At 44.3% G+C, this 25,675-nt stretch overlaps 1 protein-coding gene across 4 annotated transcripts in view; it reads left to right on the forward strand.

Annotated features, from left to right (window-relative positions):
* Positions 1 to 810: 810 nt before the first annotated feature.
* The window catches only part of apbb2b (amyloid beta (A4) precursor protein-binding, family B, member 2b), a 94,045-nt gene continuing 69,180 nt past the window's right edge, over positions 811 to 25,675 (forward strand). For 3 of the 4 annotated variants that reach the window (XM_079500382.1, XM_079500385.1, XM_079500384.1), the window contains exons 1-2: positions 811 to 966; positions 14,597 to 14,681. The gene's annotated coding sequence lies outside the window, so the exon portion shown is untranslated. Of the gene's footprint in view, positions 967 to 1,244; positions 1,406 to 14,596; positions 14,682 to 25,675 lie in introns of those variants that run through there. The other variant, XM_079500383.1, reaches the window with a different exon arrangement.

The following is a 25,675-nucleotide window of genomic DNA, read 5'->3' on the forward strand; positions in this document are numbered from 1 at the left end:
AGCATGATAGGCAAGGATGGTATAGCCTTATCCTATATGTTTATGGCATGCAGTGCTTTTATAATAGCCTGCAATAATCCAGACATTTGCTTCCTATAGCACCTTTATTTAACATTAGCCTATTATCTGAAAATGTGATCTATTAGGCTATACCATACATGATGACATTATAACTTTTTATCCCCATTTTTAGGCCAACTGATGAATAGGGATACTGATAAAATGCTAAATATAATAGCAATGTTGGCTACTTATAGGCTTGAAAATAGGCCATGTATTTTAAGGCCTATTTAGCAGTCTCTTCAACACGACAGCAGCCTCCATGCAGGCAGTCGCATGCACACACCTTTCTCTGTTTAATTATTATTTTAAATGTTATGTTACGTGCATGCATTGCGCACACGCGCGCACGCACGCACACACACACACACACACACACACACACACACACACACACACACACACACACACACACACACACACACTGTAACAATTTCTTCCTTAACTCAACAACAGATGAAATATAAAATGTTATAATGTCATCATTAGTCATTATAAAACAGATATTAACCTAAAAAAGATGGGGAGATTGCTTTGCCTTTTATTATAGCCTATACTTCGTCGTCGTACAGTGGTGTCGCGCGCGCCGAAAACCGACGATCTACAAGCCCACGTTGCGGCGCACCCGCGACGAGCTGTGAGCTTGTAGATCGGCGATTATCCCTCCTCGTCGGGGGGTTTGCTTCCGGAGCGTTCCGGAGCAGCAGAGCGGAGGAGCAGCGCTCTACTCTCAGAGAGAGAACAGCAGCATCTAGTGACTCTGGAAGAGAGAGGAGAGAAGGGAGAAGAAAGCAGCGGAGAGAAGAGAGACAATAAGGGGGGAAGGAGAATATAAACTGAAGCGCTTCGAGGACACTCCGACAGGAGGACGTGGTGGTGAACAAACACAGTCAGTCAGTAGAGGAGGTGAGTGAGTGCCGTGCGTGCGTGCGTGGTGGTGCGTGTATTTGTGCTTATTTATGTTCACGGCCCGAAAAAAAGCAAGAAGCTGGCTGTCATTTTATTATTCCCAGGAACAGGAAGGACTGTGAGGAAAAAATAAGACGTGACTGAGTTAACTTTTCACATTGTTGAGGAGGAGGGCGACGCAGTGCCCCCCCCCCCCAATTCTCTCTCTCTCTCTCTCTCTCTCACTCAATCTCTCTCTCTGTGTGTCGCCGCCGCGTTGTAAAGGAGGAGACGAAGCGTCGCTGCTGCTGCGACACACACATGCGATGTTTTCCTTTACACAGGAATGTAGCGGACCCGCGATTCGTTTCGGCTGTATTAATGTCGTGGCTTTGATGATGATGATGCCAGCCCTACAGTCTGTGTAGATTTCGTCGTGATTGCAGGAATACATCAGGTAACGTTGCAGAACTAGCGCGGCTTGTGTAGCCACTAGCCAACGCCACTGGCTGGCTGGCTGTCCAGTCCCGTGCTGCTGTTATAAGCTTAATGTGCAGCACACTTGGATTTTTAAGTAAATGTCATAGATCGGCCTATGAGGTGATTGGTGGACAACTTTGCGAGACAGACGGATCGTTTGCTCCTTTAAACCTATTCATAGATGAATTATTGTAAAAGGCCTGGCTGCTGCTAGTGGAATCCTAGCTGTGTTGTTTTCGTTTCTCAAGTGTCTGGTTCATTTTAGAATGGGCCCATGTCACCCAGGGATAGACATCATACTAAGATGGGATCGGTTGACCGGTTATTACTGCTACATAAACTCATTTATACACGTTCATTTCAATTGATGAAATCCACCATGTTGTATTAAGCTCCTAGGCATAGCTGCCCATTATTATAAGAGGGGTGGGGTAATAGTAACGGTTCCATGTAGACTGTGTTAAAGAGAGCATCCAGTTCCAGGCTAGCCAACTTTGTCGTTGCATCCTGTGGTTCTCATTCACAGCTGCAACCTCAATCTAGCCCTGTGTAGTGTTGTCCCAGCTCTCAATGTGGAGCTGCTGGACTCTGGAGGCCAATCAAGAATGCAGTTCATTGTGAGACAGACGTGCATACACAGTAGAGTATTACTGTACCTTGAGTTGTGCACAATGTGTGTAGACTGTTATCCTACTACAACTTGAATTGGTGCTGGCTGGACCCTGTTACTTAATTGTTTCCAGCCAACCAACAACAAGGTCATTTCTGGCTGCAAAGCCTGTGAGTCTGGGATAATAGGCTTGGTTGTTTTATACAAACATGGAGCCACTTAATTGCCTGTTTATGTTTCTTGATTTAAAGAATGGCCAAAGTCCAGAAAGTCAACGTGGAAAGACCTTCCTGTGTTTTGGACTGGTGGGGAATTTAGATCATTGTCAGTTAATTGGCATACACAATTAATTGCATAATGCATCTGTGTGTGGGAGGGATGAGAGAGGTGTCTTGTCTATTCGTGCCTACCTTACTTACCTTTAGAATGTGTGTAATGGCTTATGACAGAGCATATCCAATTTGTCTGCCTCTCTTTTGGGAGAGGCAATTCTGCTCTGAAGTTGTTGACAATAACACCATTTACCAAGGACATAATTGCTGTTTCTGGTGTGTGTACCAATAACATTTCCCTATCTCTCTCGCTCACGCGCGCGCACATGACACGCACGCGCACACACAGTCACACACGCACGCACGCACACACACAGTCACACACTCATCTCACTCTCTAGTGTGTCCTCCCTTAGCAACACACTTAAGCTCTCCAGTGTACTCTTTCCATCGCATGTGACACATAATGTATGTTATTTACAGAATGTGTTGGTGAAGTGATGATGACACACGCACAGTACGACATGAATGAAACTAGGCCTTGTCAATGTCTCAGAATGTGTGGTCTCGCTGCAGCGTTGCCCGCTATCTCTTTGAAACACATTCCCGTGTTTTAAGAGACCTAGTAGAATCCACGACTTCCAACTCCAAACGGTTGTTGTGGTTGCTATACTCTCCATAAGCTTTATGCTGTGGCATTGGTTTCAAGACCTCATTAGTGCCACCCACAAGACGGAATGTGTCACTGTACTGGAACTGTACTGTTGAAATGGTGCACTGTCATTCTCTGTCTCTCTCTCTCTCTCTCTCTCTCTCTCTCTATCTCTCTCTCTCTCTCTCTCTCTCTCTCTCTGATTCGTTGCCATAAAACAATTCCATAAGAATGTGCTTCTTGATTAATCAAAAACATAATTGGTAGAGATAATCGATAGTCGCAGCCCTATAAGGTGTGTGTGTGTGTGCTTGCGTCTTGCGTGCATGTACTCATGAGTGTGCATGCCGTGATGCATTGCAAGTGTGAGCTTGTGTACGTGAATGAATGTGTGTGCCTGCTTAGTAGGAACATGATGTCATTGCTAATTGCAGTGGGCTCTTTGGTTGATAAGTTGGTTTATATTCTGACCCCTTTGCCTCTCGATCCCTCCTACCCCCTCTCTCTCACACACACACACCACACACACACACACACACTCACTCTCTCAGTCTAGCGTTTCTATTAAGAAAGAGTTGCTGACTGTGGAAAAAGTGACTTGGGACATTTATGGGCCAAGTTTTTGGCCAAGAACTGCTGTGTGTGTGTGTGTGTGTGTGTGTGTGTGTGTGTGTGTGTGTGTGTGTGTGTGTGTGTGTGTGTGTGTGTGTGTGTGTGTGTGTGTGTGTGTGTGTGTGTGTGTGTGTGTGTGTGTGTGTGTGTGTGTGTGTGTGTGTGTGTGTGTGTGTGTGTGTGTGTGTGTGTGTGTGTGTGTGTGGTACAGTAGGTATATGTGTGTTTGTTTTGCTTTGGTGTTATAAAAGCGCTTTGGTTTTGCAGAGCTGCAAACTCTCAACATGGCCCCTTCCAGGTTTAGGGAGCTGCTTTGAACAGTCACTTAGAATTGATATGCATCCTGGATCCACACAGGGAGCCAGACACACTTGTCATGCACACATAACACATTGAGTGCAAGGAGACACTTAGAGCAGTACACTTCCCAAACGACTGAGTCGGGACCCATATGTTGGTTGCGAACTCGCGGACACATTTTTATGGGTCGCAAGTAGTAAATCATTTATTTTTTGTTTCCTACATTTTGTCACATTTTCAAAAGAATTCCATAAAAAAAACTTTTCATTAGTGAAAATAGTAACAAGCTCACAACATGTGTTGTGAGCTTATAGATCTGCTATTTTCAGTAGTTTGGGTCTCGAGCTAAAACGTTTGGGAACCTCTGCTATCTATATGACTGTGTGAATCTACAAGCATGTGTGATAGAATACTCCAAAATAACACTACATACCAAAGTTAGTTATTTGTAGTCTAGTCAATATCTCACAAAAATATGTTGTTTATGCCCAAATTGGGGGGGGGGGGGGGTGTGTGTGGAAAGTTGCCAAACCATCACCTTAAGGGACCTGTATGCCTTGCAGCATATGCAGGTCTGTTTGTGTATACTAGAGTGAGTCTGTGCACAACAGCTGAGGAGGAAAAAAACAGGTGTGTGTGTGTGTGTGTGTGAACAATCAGATATGTGTGGGAGATCTCTTGTTATCATCATGCTGCTTCCCCAGTGAAACAATACCACTGGCCCACCCTTGAGCAAACAAGTTGCCTGTATATGCATACTTATTTGTAGTATTGTACAGTAAAATCAGTGTTTAGTTAATTCTGAGTGTAAAAACTGACCCTTCGTAATAGGGCTGCTCCGATTTATCGATATAAATCAGCCGGTTTTCACTCCACATGACGTGATCGCCGGTGATCAGCCAAATGAACAAATCACAAAAAAAATGTATTTCTTGTTTTATTTAAAAGAAAGATTACCAAATTTGAAATGTGTAATTTCTAGCATTTGTCTCATATACTGCATTTGTGTGATATACACTGTATACTGAAGCAATTATTATTGTAATACAGCTGATATATACTCAATATTAGGATATATGGGCAACCTTAAGGCTGATTCATACTTCGTCTCGCGGCTGTGTCGTTGTGCGCTGAATATAACCGACCTACAAGCTCACAACGTGCTGCGGATACAATTAAGCTGATGCGTTGTCAGCTTGTAGGTCAGCTATTTTCGGCGAGCGACACTGTCATGCGCCAGAGCATAATTTAGGCATTAATCAAACAGTGTCCTCATGTTGGTACTATAATATGGGTAAGATCCTAAGAAGAGATAGCCAGTCTAGACTTTTGTAGCAATTAAGAGGTTTTTTTTTATCAGCATCGGCCCCCCAACAATCATGATCAGAGCCAGAGCATTAGCCTGGTTAATAAACCAGACCGAATCAGCCGTTGGCAAAAAACAATTTGCCTGCCAGCGGATTAGGGTCTGGCGAGGCTCAGTAGCACGCCTCTTTCCTACAACCGAGAACAGGTCGGGCCAATCGGGACACGGTATGCAATATGGGCGGGCTTTGGTACAGTGACGTTCAATGCTTGAGACCTTTGACTGACAGTAGCTCTGACCAATTGCGTCAAAGAGAAAATGTTTGAACCCGCCCCCCGGGAAATGAAATCCAAGTGGAGCCAGCCCAGACTAATATGCCGCGACAGTGTTGTGTGATATTAGTCTGGCTTATTAGCCAGGCTACCAGAGCATGCCTTAGTTACTAGTATTGAGGAAAACTTGAGTATTTTAGTTTGACTGTATAGTCCACATTCAACAAATGAATTGGTGCTAGATATATTATTTTGATTAATCAGGCTGTCATATTGGCAAACATTGTCCAGATTGTGTGTGTGTGTGTGTGTGTGTGTGTGTGTGTGTGTGTGTGTGTGTGTGTGTGTGTGTGTGTGTGTGTGTGTGTGTGTGTGTGTGTGTGTGTGTGTGTGTGTGTGTGTGTGTGTGTGTGTGTGTGTGTGTGTGTGTGTGTGTGTGTGTGTGTGTGTGTGTGTGTGTGTGTGTGTGCGCGTGCGTGTCCATGTGTATGTGTGTGTCCAGCCGCCAAAACCATCAACTTTTCCTAAATACAATCCCATTAGAACAAACAAAAAACTACTACCTCGGCCTAAACATCAGCAGAACAGGGAACCAAGCTCTAAAGGACCTGAGGGACAAGGCAAGGAGGGCATTTTATGCCATCAAAAGAAACATAAAAATAGACATCCTAATTAAATCCTGGCTTGAAATACTGGACTCTGTGATAGAACCAATTTCCTCTATCGTTGCGAGATCTGGGGACCATTAACCATGACCTCGAAAAAAACACCAATCCGAGACCCTACACACAGAATTCTGCAAATCCATTCTCCGGGCCCAGCGAAAAACACCAAATAATGCATGCAGGGCAGAATTAGGATGATACTCACTCATGAAAAAAAAGAGCACTTAATTTCTACAACCACCTAAAAGAAAGTGACCCAGATGCACTCCATATCAAGGCACTCACACACAGCGGAACTCTAGAGAGATTCCCCCTCAGCCAGTTGGCCCTGGACCTCTGTGCACAAACACAAACGGAGCCACCAGATAGAAAACCCATTGGACTAAGCCAAATTAAAAAAAACGGCAAAAGGAAAACTATCTGACACATTGGAAAGAAGAAGCAACACAAAAGCAGAGTAAACTAGAATGCTACCTGGCCCTAAACAGAGAATACACTGTGGAAGAATACCTGAGCACCGTGACCGACCCAAAACAAAGAGAAATCTTAACTAGGTACAGACTCGGTGAGCACAGTCTTGCATCATAGGAAGTACAACAATGTGCAAACACAGCAGCAAGATTCGTGAGCTGCTGAGCCTGTGATAGATGGATATCAAATGGAACATAACCACACTAAAGACTAATCATTGTGTGTATTCCTGCACTAGAGTGATCTTGGTACATAGACATCGATTTATTGAAGATTCTGACTTTCAATTGTAGTATACATTTTGTTTTGATTGTATTGTTCCACTTTTTGCTTTGGCAATGTAAACTTATGTTTTCTCATGCCAATAAAGCACATTGAATTGTGTGTGTGGGAGGGCATGGAGTGCTCATGTGTGACCTTTTGTCAATCTTGTTCTTTCTCCTCACTTTCTATCTCGGGCCCCTGTCAATGTCCCTCAATAGGGTTATTGTCCCGTCATCAGTGGGACATCTGTGTGTGTGTGTGTGTGTGTGTGTGTGTGTGTGTGTGTGTGTGTGTGTGTGTGTGTGTGTGTGTGTGTGTGTGTGTGTGTGTGTGTGTGTGTGTGTGTGTGTGTGTGTGTGTGTGTGTGTGTGTGTGTGTGTGTGTGTGTGTGTGTGTGTGTGTGTGTGTGTGTGTGTGTGTCGCGCTGCATTGTTGTTGCAGCGAGCAGACAGCCGTGAGGTGTGTTTGGACAGTGAAGGAGCACTGAGGCCCCGTTCATCCTGTGTAGGGTGTGAGACTGAATGATAGGGCCTCTCTCTCTCTGTCTCTCTCTTTTTCCTCTCTCTTTCTGTCTTTGTCTCTCCTTTTCTCTTTCTTTCTGCCTTTCTATCCCTCCATTTCTGTCTCCATTCATTCACCCACAGAGTTGTTACTCATGTCCTCCTCTCTTTGTTAGTGTGTGTGTGTGTGTGTGTGTGTGTGTGTGTGTGTGCGTGCAGTATGTATTCTGTCTCATCCTGGCAGGTCTCATTTTGAGGTCCTGTCTCCTAGCTCTCAGGGGTCTTGTGATTGGGTCATCGGTATGTCAGGGGTCTTGTGATTGGGTCATCAGTATGTATGATATTCCTCATATACAAATTACCTGTGGAAAGGAGGAGGGTGGGGTGGAGCAGTTTCTCTCACTTTAAAATAACACAAGACGGCATGCATGAACCCTCAGGCGCACACACAGACACACACACACACACACACACACATACACACACACACACATACACACACACACACACACACACACATACACACACACACACACACACACACACACACACACACACACACACACACACACACACACACACACACACACACACACTCTCATTTTTCCTTCTTCTGTTTATAATATAAACAATATATTATATTTCTGCTGCTGATGCTGTCGTTTCCACATCGCTGCACACTCATACATGCACCCACCCTATCTTGCTCTGTTCAGCTGCATAAGGGAATTATGCCTCGCATTTTGATCTCTCTCTCTCTCTCTCTCTCTCTCTCTCTCTCTCTCTCTCTCTCTCTCTCTCTCTCTCTCATGCACACACACACACACACACACACACACACACACACACACACACACACACACACACACACACACACACACACACACACACACACACACACACACACACACACACACAGTGAGAGATGAAATGTGATGAAAGACCTTGTAAAGGCCATGGCTACAGACAGGTGCCACTCTCTCTAATTGGCCCAGTGAGCCCACTGAGTTCATGGATTTAGCCATACAATGTGAAAATGAGGTACTGACTCTCAGACCATACTGCCTCCTTGACTCATCTTTCTGACTGCCGTCATTTTGTAGAAACATCCTATTGTCATTTTGTTGTTCACTGAAGACTGTGGGGTCTCAGAGAGTGCGGAGACTGACACAGGCTAGTAGAGAGCCTAATCACCAGTTGCCCCAAAACACCAGCCACTGAATGGTGGTTTGATCAACCTGTACGATTTGTTGTGGAAATAGTCTTCTGTAATTCAATAATTTGGTAGTTGATGAGAGCTACATGTACTCTATTGCGTCTCAAATCTGCTATTATTTATCACTGCTGACATTAAAGAAATAACAGAAATTCAAATGTGTGATTATGATATGAAAGTTTAAAGATGGAAAACTTCCCAACTGATGGATCCTAGGTGCTAATGGGAGATTTAGCACTGCACAGTGCACACATGTGTTAACTTGTCACAGAATAGGATGAGAGCATTCGTGCCTTTCAGCGCTGGTAGCACGCAAGCAAGGCAAAAAGTGATCTGATTCTGGTCACAGTCCAATGATCAGCTCGCTGGCACGCCTGGCATGACTATGTCTTCGCCTGGTTACAATCACTGCTGCTATCACTGGAAAGTCTGGTCCTTTTAACAACGCTAAGATGCAAATAACTCACTAACTACTGTATGAGTACACTATGTAATGTTTTCTCTTCTATTTTTGTTGATGTATATGATTGCCTTGGACCTAGACTAGCTGTGATCTAGGCATCAGCTAATGGTGCTCGGTCTTAACTCTTAAAGGACCACTTCACCACTTTTCAACCTATCTTCATATAATAGGTCCTCACTAATAATCATGATAAAATGGCAGGATTTTGTCCTACTCAGTCTGTGTCTCATAGGAGGGCTGTGGGCAGTTTAGAAACCGTCTTCCAGTGACATCATCATTAGGCAGATTTGTTTTTAAACAAGATTTTTTTTACAAAAATGTTTAGATTTTCATTATTGTGAGAACGATGGCTTCCATTTTCGCATTGCAACTTTTCAGGACTAGAAAGACTGCAGTTTCTATTAGCTTGTATTCCCCATCGATGATGTCACTGAAAGACGGTTTCTGAACTGCCCACAGCCCTCCTATGAGACACAGACCGAGTAGAAAAAAATTGCGCCATTTTTTTTCATGATTATTAGTGAGGACCTATTATATGAAGATAGGTTGAAAAGTGGTGAAGTGGTCCTTTAACCCATCAAGGGTGAGGTCACGCCACACTTTTATTCTACTATGAGGGCAGATTCTGCCTATGCGTTTCAATGGGAATGGAGCAGTTTGCTGCAAAATAGAATAAACGTGAATAAACGTAGAATAAACGTGCGATGTGACAGTGCCTATATACATCTGTGCAATTTTAAATGTTGCTAGCTATGTATGTGGCAACAGGACGTTTTTCTGAAAACTTAGGTTAGGATTTAGAAGGCGTTTAAAATCGGCCTCAGATCTAAATGTTTTAATAATTAAACAAACTATGTGTTGTGTGGAAATTATTAGAGCTGGTGTTCGTGAATTAGACTTGTGCAACGAGGCTCATTTGCAAAGAAGAATTACATGGTTTCTTGTGTATGGGTTCAGCGGCCACACAAGCCACGCAAGCCTTTTGTGATTTCTTTTGCAACTGAATTTTACCAGGTGGCTTCAAGTGTACCGTTGCGCAACATGGGAATGCAGGAGTTCACTTGGACTGGAAAGACATTCCTGTCTGATGAGTGGTCCGAATGACAGGCGATTGACTGCCAGTCTGATTCAGCTATCCACATTGTGCTGGTTTGGGTTTCCTTCCTATGAGTCTCGCCGTGATGAAGTCACGTCCTGTGGGGCGGAGCGAGAGGATTAATTTAGCAGCTGTGGGGTCGGGTAGGATGTATCACTCCAGCCTCCTTAAATATTCAACTATGTTTTCTTAGCTTCAATCTGCACTCTCTGATCAAAATTCGTATTGAAGAAATGAGCCCAACAAGCCACAGAGCTGGTATTTACCCCTTTGGCTTTGCACTGACCTGGCAAAACAAGTGGTTTTGGCTGCGTTTGTGTTTTGCTTCAAGAATGGCCAGCCAGGACCAGCTAGCTATATATGTGTCCTGTCCAAAATGAATGTCCTGTCTGAGAAAAATGCCCTGCTAACAACCCAAACATCCTCTGCTCCAGAGGGAAAGAGGAGGGGGAAAAGAATGGTTAGGATTTGACAAGAGGGGAGGGTTTTAAGTGTTGAAGAGAAATGGATCGTTTGTGGTTTCTGTGGTCCCTTTGGCAGAGAGAGGGGACATTCCTTTTCTGAAGAGTCACTTGGTCTCCTTTCTTTCGTCATATCCGATGTCTCTGTCCGTGAGCCTGCACATCGTTTTAGGCACATCAGCACAGTCTCATCCATCTGACATCTGCAAGGGACAGCGTGCCATAGGCTCTGTAATTAAATGTCATCAAAAATGTTTAGCACACAGAGGAGGTTTGCACCGTTTTGGCAAAAACAAACAAACAAAGAAGAAAGGAAAAAAAGCTAATCACAAGACAGAAAGGTTCTTTCTCACCAGAGGGAGGTCAGGCGGTAATTTTCTGCTAGGGAGAAGTGTTCAGAAAAACCTTTAGAACAAAACAATATTTGTGCATGAATCAAATGATTTGAGTAAAGCCTGCATTGTTCACGTCTAGACTGCCTTGTGCCGCTGCTATATATCTCAGATAAATATAGGATATCCAGTCTCTGCTGCCTGCTGGCCTCTCATTAGATGATCTGACACTCTTTGTGCATGCGCGTGTGAGAGAGCGAGAGAGAGGGAGCGAAGATATTTAGTGCAGTGGTTCCCAAACAGTGGGTCGGGACCCACTTGTGGGTCGCGGACACGTTTTTATGGGTCCATTTTTTTTCTTTCTTTCCGGGCGGCGGTGGCTCAGGGTTAGAGTGCCTAGATGGGAACCGCAAGGTTGCCAGTTCGAACCTGGGCTCCCCCAGAGTTACCGTCGTGTTACCGTCAGTGTCCTTGAGCAAGACACTGAACCCCTAATTGCTCCCGATGTGCTAGTTGGTGCCTTGCATGGTTTCCGCTGCCATCGGTGTATGAATGTGTGTGGGTGAATGTAATGCATCTATGTAAAGCGCCTTGGATAAAGGCGCTATATAAATACCAAGATGTACCATTTATTTCCTACATCTTGTTCAAACATTTTCAAAAAACATTCCCAAAAAAAGCTAAATATTTCATGAATTAATACCAAATTAAATGATTTTTCTAAGTCATTTCTTGAATAAATGAATGAATATTCCAAAAGTTAGAAAACAAGATTTTAAGAAGTAATGAAAATAGCCGATCTACAAGCTCACAACGTGGGTTGTGAGCTTGTAGATCGGCTATTTTCACTAAGTTGGGTCCTGGGGGAATGTATAATTTCTCTTATCTGGGTCACGGGCTAAAAAGTTTGGGAACCACTGAATTTGTGTGTGTGTGTGTGTGTGTGTGTGTGTGTGTGTGTGTGTGTGTGTGTGTGTGTGTGTGTGTGTGTGTGTGTGTGTGTGTGTGTGTGTGTGTGTGTGTGTGTGTGTGTGTGTGTGTGTGTGTGTGTGTGTGTGTGTGTGTGTGTGTGTGTGTGTGTGTGTGTGTGTGTGTGTGTGTGTGTGTGTGTGTGTGTGTGTGTGTGTGTGTGTGTGTATTAAAGCCCATGCATGGTGGCTGCGGATTGTGCCTGTGTTGTTGCCATCGGTGACGCATCCAGGAAAGCGCTGTGGTCTCATTACAGTGCCATTGCTGGCTGCTGCTCTCCTGCTGCGGTTTGAGGCCGTGTGTGTTCTGCAGCCTGCAGGTTAAACAGTTGAATCAGGAGTTTCCTCCCCCAACTCTGTTTTGTTTTGTAGCGTGTGTGTGTGTGTGTGTGTGTGTGTGTGTGTGTGTGTGTGTGTGTGTGTGTGTGTGTGTGTGTGTGTGTGTGTGTGTGTGTGTGTGTGTGTGTGTGTGTGTGTGTGTGTGTGTGTGTGTGTGTGTGTGTGTGTGTGTGTGTGTGTGTGTGTGTGTGTGTGTGTGTGTGTGGTGTGTACATGGTGTACTCTTTCCTTGCTGGCTGCGCCTCGCCTCCCCTCACCCACAGGAAAGAGAGACGGAGAGTGTGCAGCAGAAGGGAGAGAGAGGGTATTTGGGACAGGGGGGGAGGGGTCTCTCACCGCCATACTCGCTCCTAAGTTTCCCCAAATCCAGGAAATCTCTTTTTGGCTCCTGTGTCTCTGTTCCCACTTATTTGGGTTTCTCTCTCTCTTTCACCCTCTCTTTATTTCTGTCTGCCTTTATTCATTCTCTTCTTTTGTGTGGGTCGACCCGTCGGCTTAGGGACACGGGGACCAAATAAATGTGAGCTCCTGCTGTGTGTCAAGTGTCAACACATAACATTAGTACATTACATGATTACGGGATGTCTCGCATCCAAACAGCATATACTGCACTGTACCGGTGTACCCATCACTCCATATAGACACACTCAGCATCAGTGTTGATTTCGTCAACTAAATGAAGAAAGTAAACTACATAAAAACAAAATAAAAACTAAGCCATGATGACTAAAACTATGACTAAATGTTCTGACAATTTTGTCAACCGATAAAAACTACACAAAAATGTTAGGGAGGGACTAGACGAGAAGAGATCATTTTATGCTTTATTGCACTCGGGTTGTTGCGTTATGAAAACAGCAGATCTACAAGCTCACAACACGTCGCGCTGCGATCTGTTGTGAGCTTGTAGATCTGCTATTTTCAGCAAGCAACCGAGTGTAAAAGCTGTCATTACAACGCCATCAAGGCCCGCAAAAATGCATTTTTGTTGACAAACTGATTTAGTTGACTAAAATCATATGATATTTAGTCGACTAAAACTAGACTAACACTGAAACAATTCAGATGACTAAAACTAAATGAAGTTTCATTCCAAAGACTATGACTAAAGTAGAATCTAACTTTGCTGCCAAAAAACGACACTGCTGTGTGAGTGTCAGTGTGTCCAGCACCAGCCATTGGAACAATGCCACAAAGTAGCTATAGCTACAGTATACCCAATAGGGTAATGCCACAAAGTAGCTATAGCTACAGTATACCCAATAGGGTAAAGGCTGTAAGGTATCTTTTTAAGCCATTTAGGCCTGACGTCGAAATAAAAAAAAACGTTCGCTCTGAAAGAATATATACCTATTCAAAGATTTGTGCCGCATTTTTACGATTTTTCAAAAATAGCAGACCTACAAGCTCATAGCGCACCACCGAGTGGCGCGCTATGAGCTTGTAGATCTGCTATTTTTCAATAGCTAAAGTATAACATAATGCTTGAAACACCAAAAGGGGTTCCCGCCCAAAATGGGTTAAGCATAATGGAGCGTGGACACTCCTGAAGCTAAAGTGCCATCATGTGCCAACTGCTGATGTGGATGCACAGACAGGAATGCAGGACCTTTCATTAGTCAGAAGTCTGAAGGAGTCCAGACCCAGAGACACATTATTAAGCAAATGGACCCTGGCATCCCTGTTCTGGGGCTGTCATAATACAGTAGGTGACCAGACCAGACAGTGGCCTTGTGGTTAGAGTGTCCGCCCTGAAACTGGGAGGTCGGGGTTCGATCCCCGGACAGGTTGGATTGGGGGGGTCAAATCAACTAATCAAATTATTCCCGAGTGCAGCACGGCTGCAGCTCACCGCTCCTTGGCTGCGGCTCACCGCTCCAAGAGATGGGTCAAATGCGGAGAACAAATTTCACTGCGGTAACGTGTGTGACAAATCGTACGACTTTGACTTTGAACCCTGGCATCCTTATTCTGGGCCTGTCATAATAGGTGAACAATCAGTGAAAATAGGAAAACATTCAGCAACAATAGCTGATCTACAAGCTCATACATACATACATACACCGTGTTGTGTTGTAAGCTTGTACGCCTATTTTCAGCAAAGATTTGGTGTAGATGGAGGGAAGAAAAAAGGTGTGGACCACCTTAAGTACAGACCCCTGAGGGACCTCAATTAACAGAAAAAGCTCCTAGGGCAATGTTGTTTAGCAGCATGGTCTCTCATACCTCCCACCCAAACAGGGTTTTAACGATGAATGACAATGCATGCCACACCACCGCTATCCCTTGCTTCTTCCATAAAGCATATGTTTAATGCTAGTAGTAGTGTATCATCATTCCAGTGCTCAAATCTATTCTGTCTTTTTCAGGTGAACCTCTGCTGACCCGCCAGCCTCTCCGTTAGACGACTGTCCGTGTGTCCTGATCCAAAGAGGAGAGAGACTCTCAATTCAGGTATTTATACCTGCCCCTCTGTCGCCTTCCTCGTTGTCTTGTGTCTTTCTTTTGCATAGCTAGTTTGGGCCAACAAAGGAAAAAGGTACACAATGCATGCAGCAGTAGCCAGCGTTTAGGCTCCTACGTAGCTTTGACCGTAAGGTATGCATTGCTATGTACGGACTTGTGTGTATGTTTGTTTGCTTGCCCCTTTTGTCAAGTAATTAAGAGACTAAAGACCGCCCGGGCCCCAGCCTCTCTGACCCACCCACCCAAATAGAGACATACCAGAAATTCTTTGGCACACCCTGAAAATTCCTCTTATTCTCTCCTTCTGTTTGTGGTCATTTCTTCGTGTCTTGCTCTCCCGCCCATGAAAACCATGGCAGAAGGAAATTATACCTTTTCCATAGTACACTGGGACAAATGCACACAGAAGCAGACTTCATGTGTACTTGGAGCATGTTGAAGGAGCATGTTCAATTATAGTCGAGCTGCAGCTATTCCTGTATGTCCTTCACACTCACCAGTCACTATACATTACTGCTACAAGGACAATGTCTGGTCATGGGATCATATTGACCTCATATGGACCGTGTGTGTGTGTGTGTGTGTGTGTGTGTGTGTGTGTGTGTGTGTGTGTGTGTGTGTGTGTGTGTGTGTGTGTGTGTGTGTGTGTGTGTGTGTGTGTGTGTGTGTGTGTGTGTGTGTGTGTGTGTGTGTGTGTGTGTGTGTGTGTGTGTGTGTGTGTGTGTGTGTGTGAATGTACCCACAAATATAGTAGAACACGCAAGATTCGGGTTCAGGTTTTAGAGTTTAGGTTTAGAAGTTGGTGTTGTATTTCTGCATGACTTATAATTAGTTGCACACCGGTGCCAAAAATAGGCTATAGGGTTAAACATGCCAAAAAAAGGTGTGTGTGTGGGTGTCGTGCATATAGTTGCAGCCCACTATGTACAGTGTGCGTGCGTACGTACATTTGTGCATGCATAGTTTCAGCCCAGTATGTACAGTATTGGTGGTGTTTGTGTTATGAACTCATGTTTAGGCTACAGCCTCAGTCAAAGAGTGTTACATTGTCTCTGTTATTTCCTTCCATTGACAGTATAAGGATGCAATCACACAGGCATAGAGACACACACACACACACACACACACACACACACACACACACACACACACACACACACACACACACACACACACACACAGGGCTGGGCCTCTTCAAAGTTGTACCACTTCCGTTGTTTTGCCGGAACCAAAATCTGAGGATGACATTATTGTTCTCCAGTTTGCCCCTTCCTCTTATTACCCGTTCAAAAAAGTGTACAGTATTTGTTAAAACTAGAGCGGTGCCCGTTGGGCACTGGCCTACTTAAATTAATGACCCACCCAGTCTGTCTGTCTGTGTCCATTTTTTGCCCATATATGGAGTTCTTTGTCAGGCATGCCCAAATATGGAGTCTATGCAGATGTCAGAAGATCACTGTGATGTCAGAACAGGCCAGCTCCATATATGGAGATATAGGGGTGATCATGTGTGATCAATTGTCCGGACCCCGGGCAGAGGCTTTTGTGCGGGTTCTGGACAACCGGCTATCCGAAGGGCTCGACATCAGGCACTGCACACCCTGTGGGCGTGTGGAACGCGTGTGTCAAATTTTTTGGCGAATGGTTCTCGAGTTACGTGGATTACAGACGTACGTACACACATTGGTGCATTTATAGATGGATGTCGTTTTTATGTGGACACGCCCACCAGTTCATTTAGTATGCCTGGTGGGTGGTGATCCACCTGAACTGAAGCCGCACCCACAGCTGTTGTTGTATGATAATGGGAGGGGATGATATTGTGATGGCACTATATCACTGTTTATTTCATTGGCACGTTTGACTGTCAAAGTTTCAGCCTCCAGGAAGAAACCCTAAATACAAAGGGAAGACATCATTGCACATAACAATCACACCAAGGGGTCTAATGAAATACTGTCACCTCATAAACACATGAAAAACTGGGAAAAGATATCACGGCGCTCCATCTTTAATAAATATCTATGGTTAGAACTTGTGCTGCTAGTTTCCTAGCCAGGCCTGGAGGCTGATGGCAGCCACTAGCTAACAGCTTTAGAGGCCTGGGCTTCAAGATGCAGCTGAGCCAATATAAAGCAGGGAAAGATCTGGAGAGAGATTGTCCGCGATTATGCAGCTGGCTTTCACGCTCACGTCCGAATCCAAAAGTTACACAAACAGCGGCTTGCCTTTGCTGCCTCTGCTCTGCGCTCCTCGCCTAGTTCCGTCCACATTGTTTTCCACCGGCCAGCCTCAAGCTGTGGTGGTTTTGCTTCTCTTTTCACATTTTTTGTGGTTGTGTCGTTTTTGGGGAGGGTGACGGATGGGTTTTTTTTTCTCATATGAGAAGAGGAGGGGAAGGGTCAGTTGTAAATCAGAGTGTAGTGCTGGTGAGAAGCCGGTCTTCAGTGGTGGAAAGTAACTAAGTACATTTACTTAAGTACTGTAGTTTACTTGAGTATGTCAATTTGTTTGTACTTTTCTACTCCATTGCATTTCAGAGATAAATATTGTATTTTTACTACACTACAATTATTTGAAAACTTTAGTTACTAGTTACTTTAGTTACTTTTTTTTAATTAGTTGATTTTAATTATTATTACAAAACATACATTACCCTCTTCAGCCTATATATTTCGGCCATTTGAAAATATTTTCTAAAGATTTGTATACATTTTGAAAACCATACTTTCACTTGTGACGGAGTAGTTTTACATTGCAGTATTGATACTTTTACTTGAGTAACAAACGTGAGTACTTTTTCCACCACTGCTGGTCTTTTCTTTATTGGCATATATATCCAGACCCCCTCTCGTGTTTTAACACTCTAACACAGTGGCTCTCAAAGTGGGGTCCAGGGACCCCCAGCGGTCCTTGAGGACATTCCAGAGGATATCCCCGGCAAAATGTATAAATATAGCTTCAAAATCAGTTTAACCACATTAGCCCTATGTACAGTACATCGGCTATTCGAAAACAGCCATTTTCCAGTCCACAAGCTCACAATTGTGTGCCGATACCATGTGGATCTGCTATTTTCAAAAAAGATAAAAAGAAACTAACATTTTAGCAACACACAGCTGGTATCGGGAAAGGAAAGGAATAGAAGGACAAAGCGTGACATTCTAATGGATTGGGACTAGAAAAGATTAGAATGGCAAAAGGAGAAGTTTGAAAAGAAGGTTGGAAGAAGAGGACTTTCTAATTGTAGAGTGTGTCCTTGGCTGCTCTCCACTTGGCTTATGAAGTCAATGCATTCTCTGCGTCTGTCTGTTAGTATGTCAGTCTTTCCCTCTGTCTTTTCCATAGTTTCTGGTAAGCGTGTGCGCGCACACACACACACACACACACACACACACACACACACACACACACACACACACACACACACACACACACACACACACACACACACACACACACACACACACACACACACACAGGGACAGAGAGAGAGAGATGGTGGAATGGTAGATTTGCAGCTGCTCCCTTCATTCTATCTCGAGCCAGTCTCCCACCATGCCTCTCGTGCACGCACGCACGCACGCACGCACGCACGCACGCACGCACGCACGCACGCACGCACGCACGCACAGACAGACAGACAGACAGACAGACACACACACACACAGGGTCGACTAAAGGGTTAGAAGTTAAAGGTCTCATTGCGCCACATCCTAGCTCTTATTACTCCCCACCCCCCACCCCCCGGTTTGTGTGTCCGTGTGAGTGTTAGCGAGTGAGTATTTCTGCGTGTTTGTCTTCCAGCCTCAACTCCTACATTCCTTCACTGTTTACAACTGAGTCCCCATATGCAGTGTTTCTCCTTGTGTTCTCTCTCTCTCTCTCTCTCTCTCTCTGTCTCTCTCTCTCTCTCTCTCTCTCTCTCTCTCTCTCTCTCTCTCTCTCTCTCTCGTGTCTCTTTCTTTAGTAGTGCCAGTGGTTCTTGCCACAGAGGGACCTTGTAATTAGGGCTCCACCACCGTGTCCACAGCAGAGGGCCGATGGGGACCCTTTATGGCTTCCTCGGGGCCCATCCCAGAGCGTCCCAAGTGCAGCCACACAGCTAGCTCAGTCTCTCCATCCAAGGGAATCCATGGCCCATATTCCACTACTACTACGTACTTCTACATGCTCGGTACATTGAACTCTGAGAGTGTAGGGTACAAAGGGTGAGGAGGGTCCAGTGTGAACGGGGTCCATTTGGTTACATCTGTAGATTTTGTACGGTCTCAGAATGGCAAGTGAATTGAAATGTTGGCGGGTCAACAATTTTGTTCTCTATTCACGCATCAGATGGCTTGAGGAATGGTATTAAAATCAAATGTGTTCTACGGCTATGTTATAATTTGATTCATATAATTGCACCAACACTAGCTCTAAGCCGTAGGTGAATTAACATCAGATAGACTGATATGCAGCTCTGCAGGTTGTTGTTGTTGTTGAGGCCCTGCCTTCAAGGCCGTCCAAACTACTGTATGGACCGTCGTATTGTATCTACAGACTTCACTGATTATGAATGGTTGTTTGTTACTTGGGGAAAGCGAAACAATTTTTCTAAGGCGTGCACACACACACACACACACACACACACACACAGGTATGTGGGCCTGTTGCGGCAGGAGTCAAGCAGTTAAGAATGCCTTGAATGCAACACATTTTTATGGTGTTATTTTATGATGCCCTTTCTTTTATGCATCATCTTTCTTACTGCTCCGTCCTTGGCTGACTTTCACATCAGAGATGCGTGCGTGCGACGCGTGTGTGTGTTTGTGCGTGTCTGTCTGCATGCTTGCGCGTGTGCGGAGGATACGTGTGTGTGTGCTTTCTCCATCAATCAAGTGTGTTTGTGCATACAGTACATATACTCCCTCTCCCAGTGCAGGCTGTATGTTGGTGGAACACCAGTGACTCTCTAGAGACTGGAGCCGACATCTGTAATCAGCCTCTGAGGCCCTTGACACAAGCATGATGTTTATGTGCGCTCATTTCATCATCACACTCTTAAGCCCTATGTACTTAATCGCCCAAGAAATATAGTGAAAAGGGCCACTCTACAATGAAGGCAGCACACGCATTGTGCAGCTTATGTTTTTCCACCTCTGATGATGACCTGCCAAAAGTAGTGATGCCAGGTTGAAAGGAGTTATGTTCAGCAGCACAGTCCTCCTATAACCTTAACATGATGCTGACTGACTCAACGGATTCGTACGTTATCACTGCATTGAATACACGTTATCAACCGTTATCACTGCATTGAATACACGTTATCAAGACGTTGGAATATGGCCAATATGGCCATATCGGCCATACTGACGTTGTTTTCAGCGACGATGCTCGTCCCCCGACAGACATGTCTCGGCACGGCGCCTCACTCGGCAGTGCCTCGCGTGGCTCAAGGCCACCAGAGACGGCGTGCCTCCGTCATGGTCACGGTCATGGTCATGGTCACAAAAAGCAAGCGCTCCATAACGTGTCAGTAGTTTCACGTCTGCGTTTCCTAGTACTGTATGTCTGATTCTCACATATTGGCTCTATTCCAAGATTCTGATCACGGACATATTCTTGATTATAGGCTGCTAACATTCGAAGCGGGTGACTGAGTTCATGATGACCATTGGTGGAAAGTACAGTAACTAAGTTCATTTATTTTAGTACAATTTTGAGGTGTTTGTACTTTACTTTCCAATTACAATTTCCAATACTATTACTTCTACTCCACTACCCTTGTGGTTAGAGTGTCCGCCCTGAGACTGGGAGGTTGGGGTTCAATCCCCGGCCGGGTCATACCAAAGACTCTAAAAATGGGACCCAATGCCTCCCTGCTTGACACTCAGCATCAAGGGTTGGATTGGGGGTAAGTCCCTGCGACATACTAGCGTCATGTCCAGGGGGTGTACTTGTACATCAAGCTGCCTCACGCTACAGAAACAGGAGATAGGCTCCTGCCCTATGGGCCTCATGGCTCGGCAAGGCTACATTTATTTGAAAACTTTAGTTACTACTTACTTTGATTATTATTACAAACAGTAACCACTTCAGCCCCATACTGTACATGTTTTGGCCATTTGAAAATAGCCGATCTACAAGCTCACAATGCGACGCATTGTGAGCTTGTAGATCGGCTATTTCAAATAAAGTACTATGATCAGTACTTTATTTGGATTTTTCACAAATAAACAGAAAAACACAAGCAACAACAACAGAATACGTATGCATGGACATTATGTATGAACACAAAAACATAATATAAAACAAGGATAGACAAAATACACAAATAAAAATACAAATAAATCAAATTCAAAGTTTAAATTAGTTTACACGACCAAACACGCAGCATCATCAACCGTATCATATGTATACTAAGACAGTAAACAATCAAAAGGGCATTGCCTGACCATGGATCACATCAAGGACCTGCAACATGACTGAGGAACACGTTCCACTTCGAATCATATTTATCTAACTGATTATTCATCTTAAAAGATAACTTCTCCAAAGCAGCCACAGTACCAAGCTGAGTGAACCATACGTGTGCTGGAGGAAAATCCTTAGACTTCCATTCCTTAACAATGATTTCCCTGCCCACCATTAATGCTGTATGAATCCAGTCAGCTAGAGGTGCGGGGAGGTGTTCTAATGGCGATGGATCACCCAGAATAAACAGAGCAGGTGTGTAAGGAATATCCTGGTTTGTGATTTGCATTATATTCTCATGAATAGCACACCATAGCGTCTGTACCCTAGGGCACTGTAGATCGGCTATTTTCAAATGATTTTTATACATTTGAAAACTTGAAATGGGACATCCTGCATTGTGAGTACCTTTTTTTATTTTTGGTACATTAAGTACCAAAAATAAATGGTACTTTAAGTACATTTTAAATGTACTTTTACCCAAGTGTATTTTTAATTTGTACTTGTAACGGAGTAGTTCTAAATTGCAGAATACTTTTACTTAAGTAAAACAATTGAGTACTTCTTCCACCACTGATGATGACAGCGTCTATTATAGCTTGTTTCCACTTGCGACAGCAGAGACAAACACGCTGTCTGTGTGTTTGTCCAGAGCTAATCTCGCAAACGGCTTGACAGATCGGCGCCAAACGTATGTATGCTGCCAGTAGACCACAGAAAGGTTGTGCATGCACACTGACAGTAGACCACAGAAAGGTTGTATGCATGCACACTGCTAGTAGACCACAGAAAGGTTGTGCATGCACACTGCTAGTAGACCACAGAAAGGTTGTGCATGCACGCTGCTAGTAGACCAGGGGCGGCGGTGGTTCAGGGGTAGAGTGCCTGGATGGTAACCGCAAGGTTGCCAGTTCAAACCCGGGCTCCCCCAGAGTTACTGTCGAAGTGTCCTTGAGCAAGACACTGAACCCCTAATTGCTCCCGGTGTGCTAGTTGGTGCCTTGCATGGTTTCCGTTGCCATCGGTGTATGAATGTGTGTGTGAATGGGTGAATGTAATGCACAATCTCTGTAAAGCGCCTTGGATAAAGGCGCTATATAAATGCACCATTTACCATTTACCACAGAAAGGTTGTGCATGCACGCTGCTAGTAGACCACAGAATAACCTCCATAAGTAGGCCTGTCACAGTTATTACATAAACACCTCATCGCAATGATTTGAGATAATCGCAAAAAAATATTACAAATATATATGTCAGTGATTTCTTTGTATATTGAAGTTATTTGTCATACAGTGTCTGCCCTGTGCAATGTGGGATTAGGAAGCCCGAAAGCATTAAAACCATAGAGAACAATGGAATCAGATTAGTCCTTTTCTGATGACGACAACAACACAGGTGATATGCCCCCCTGGCCCCCCTCCCTTGTAGGGGTGTTATACTAATGACAACAACAACACAGGTGATATGCCCCCCTGGCCCCCCTCCCTTGTAGGGGTGTTATACTAATGACAACAACAACACAGGTGATATGCCCCCCTGGCCCCCCTCCCTTGTAGGGGTGTTATACTGATGACAACAACAACACAGGTGATATGCCCCCCCTGGCCCCCCTCCCTTGTAGGGGTGTTATATTGTCAGCTGGAGGGGCGGTGTCATCACACATATTGCTGTTCAGCTTGGAAAAATCTCGGTAGCATGCACTTGGGCTTCCTATCTCCTACCTCCTCATTGATGCTTCCTACCATTTCCTATGTAAATGGTAATGGTGCATTTATATAGCGCCTTTATCCAAGGCGCTTTACATAGATTGTGCATTACATTCACCCATTCCCCCAGTCACACACACATTCATACACCGATGACGGCACCAACCTGCACACCGGGAGCAATTAGGGGTTCAGTGTCTTGCTCAGGGACACTTCGACACTAACTCTGGGGGAGCCCGGGTTCGAACTGGCACTGCCACTCTACCCCTGAACCACCGCCGCCCCCCATGTCCTTCGAGCAGGTCTGAGAGACAATGGCCGACCGACTTAAACTTCCTGTAGGAGCTAGTATGTAGGAGATGGGACCAGTGGTGAAAGTGAGCCGGTGCGGTCCGGAGCTGCGCTCCGCCAAAAGATTCGGTACAGCTCCGTTAAGAAACGCAGCTGTCAAAATCCCATATTAAATAACTTGCCACTGTGCCAAAACGCATGTCCAAGAAGAAAACGTAATCTACTAACGTCAGATTAACACACACAGGTGTTATTAGTTGAGTTGTCTAATGAAGTGCTTCTGAATTGTTCCAGTGTGTTTGTGTCAGTCAATGTAATACGATGTTGTTGTTTATTCCACCACGGAGAGAGAAGTTTTTCTCTCGCACGACTTGCGTCAATGTGCGCATGCGTGCAGCACCAGCACGGTGTAGGTCAGGACCAGTTCACTTCAAGGTTGGAAATCCGGTATAGAGCGGATACGGAAACGGATGTTTGTCTGTGCCTGTATGCGTGCAAATAATCGGAAAGAGTAGGTGGGCTCTCTACTACTGTGACAAATTTAATTCCACCTTTTTTAGCAAAAGGCCGATGCACACCTCAGAAGGCTAGTGACAGGTACGTAGGGCAATAGAGCATACATTAAAAAGGGTATCTTTGAAAAACAAAAAGGTCCTGCACACTGTCAGACACTTGCCAAAATGTTGCTCTTTATTGGGTCGACGTTTCGGTCGATTAGACCTTCAATAAAGAGCAACATTTTGGCAAGTGTCTGAGTCCTGACAGTGTGCAGGACCTTTTCTATGTTTTTCAAAGATACCCTTTTTCTCGTTGGCTGACAGACTGACACATCGCAATACTCAGTTCTGATTGGTTCAGAACGAAAGTAAAAACAACACAGGAAATGAAATGGCAACCGGGAACTTCTGTTGAATGAGAAGTCAGAACTAAGAATGCATTCTAACAAATAATTTAAGCAAAATGTCAATGCAACAAACAATCAGAGAGAGTTGAAGAAGCTGATAATTTAGTTAGAGAAAGAAATGGAAGAACAACGCCAGGGGAGCCACTTTTCTATGTTCTCAAATACGCTTACATCATGTTTCTGGAGATCCAGAGCAGGTTGAGAAAAATATTAGGACATGGAGGTTGGGGTTACTGCATGTTATTTTGCACATTGACAATGAATCTGTTTCTCGTGTATGCCTCGAATACAAAACCCATCAAATTCAGTTTCAAAACGACAGCACTACCGGTCCATCTGTGCCACCGCACCTCTAGTCTTTGTTTTTTCTGGTTTTATCCTCGTAGCAGTTTTTTTGTATTGACCTGTACTTTCATTGAACATTGTAGTATGTACTCATTCTACGTACAGTGAATACAAATTTAAATCAAAAAAACGTTTCTATGTGGATCCCAAGATCCACACAATATCCTATTTTATCTGCTAGGCTGTCATAGAGAGTGCAGGTTTGTTTCTCGTCCATGTATATTGTCCTTCACTTGTATAACGCAGTTTATTATGGCTGCCTGCTGCAGCCTTCCACATTACTTTTTCCTTCAGCTCTGTGATGCCTGATCGTTATGGTGGCGTATTAGTCTGGATTTATGTCAGTGCGGCTCATAACCCTGCAGGGATTCATTTGAATGGAGGACTTTTGTAATTGATGATGAATGTGCTCAATTTATTTGTTTTTGTTTTCTGAAAATTATCCCACGGCCGACCGGCAGACACACACCCAGTAATGTGTTTATAGATTTGCAAACTCTTCATTGTGCCAAGTACATATTTGGTGGCACATTTTGTAATGGAATCTAACCGTGCTAATCACATTGTCTCAAACAAATATTTCCTATTGAATGTATGGGGAATGCATGTGCAAACTAAAGAACAACTTAATATGAGCATCAAAACAATATGGTTTTTATTAGCACTTTAGCATTCCATACATTCCATAGGGCTGGATCACACATGGACAAATGACATCAATTTGCAGGCGTTGTCCCCTTTGAGTAAAAGATTAACTATTTCTAAAAGGACTAAAATATTGTAGGTTATAGAGAGCAATTATAATTTATGAAGGCATAAAAGGCGTATTAGCTAGGGATCATTTAAAAACGTGTGTATTGCCTGTATACAGTATGCAGCACTGTGTGTGCGTGTGCTTGTGTGTGCCTGAGAATGCATATTTGTGTGTTTTGTGTAGGAGGAATTTACAAGTCTCCTATGACATGAAGTTTATGATGGCTTCAGTCAATTGGCTGACTGCGCCAAAGGAAGAAATATGAGCTTTCTACAAAATGAGCCTTATGTTCCACACACACACACACACACACACACACGCACGCACACGCAGTCACAGTCACACACACACACACACACACACACACACACACACACACACACACACACACACACACACACACACACACACACACACACACACACACACACACACACACACCTTGCATATTAATGTTTGATCAGAGGTTGTGAATAATTTATGTATTTATTTGTCCCTCTGGTGTCCTGTAGCCCCCCCCCCT

This window comes from Electrona antarctica (genome assembly GCF_951216825.1).
Source record: "Electrona antarctica genome assembly, chromosome: 4".
NCBI classification, from domain to species: domain Eukaryota; kingdom Metazoa; phylum Chordata; class Actinopteri; order Myctophiformes; family Myctophidae; genus Electrona; species Electrona antarctica.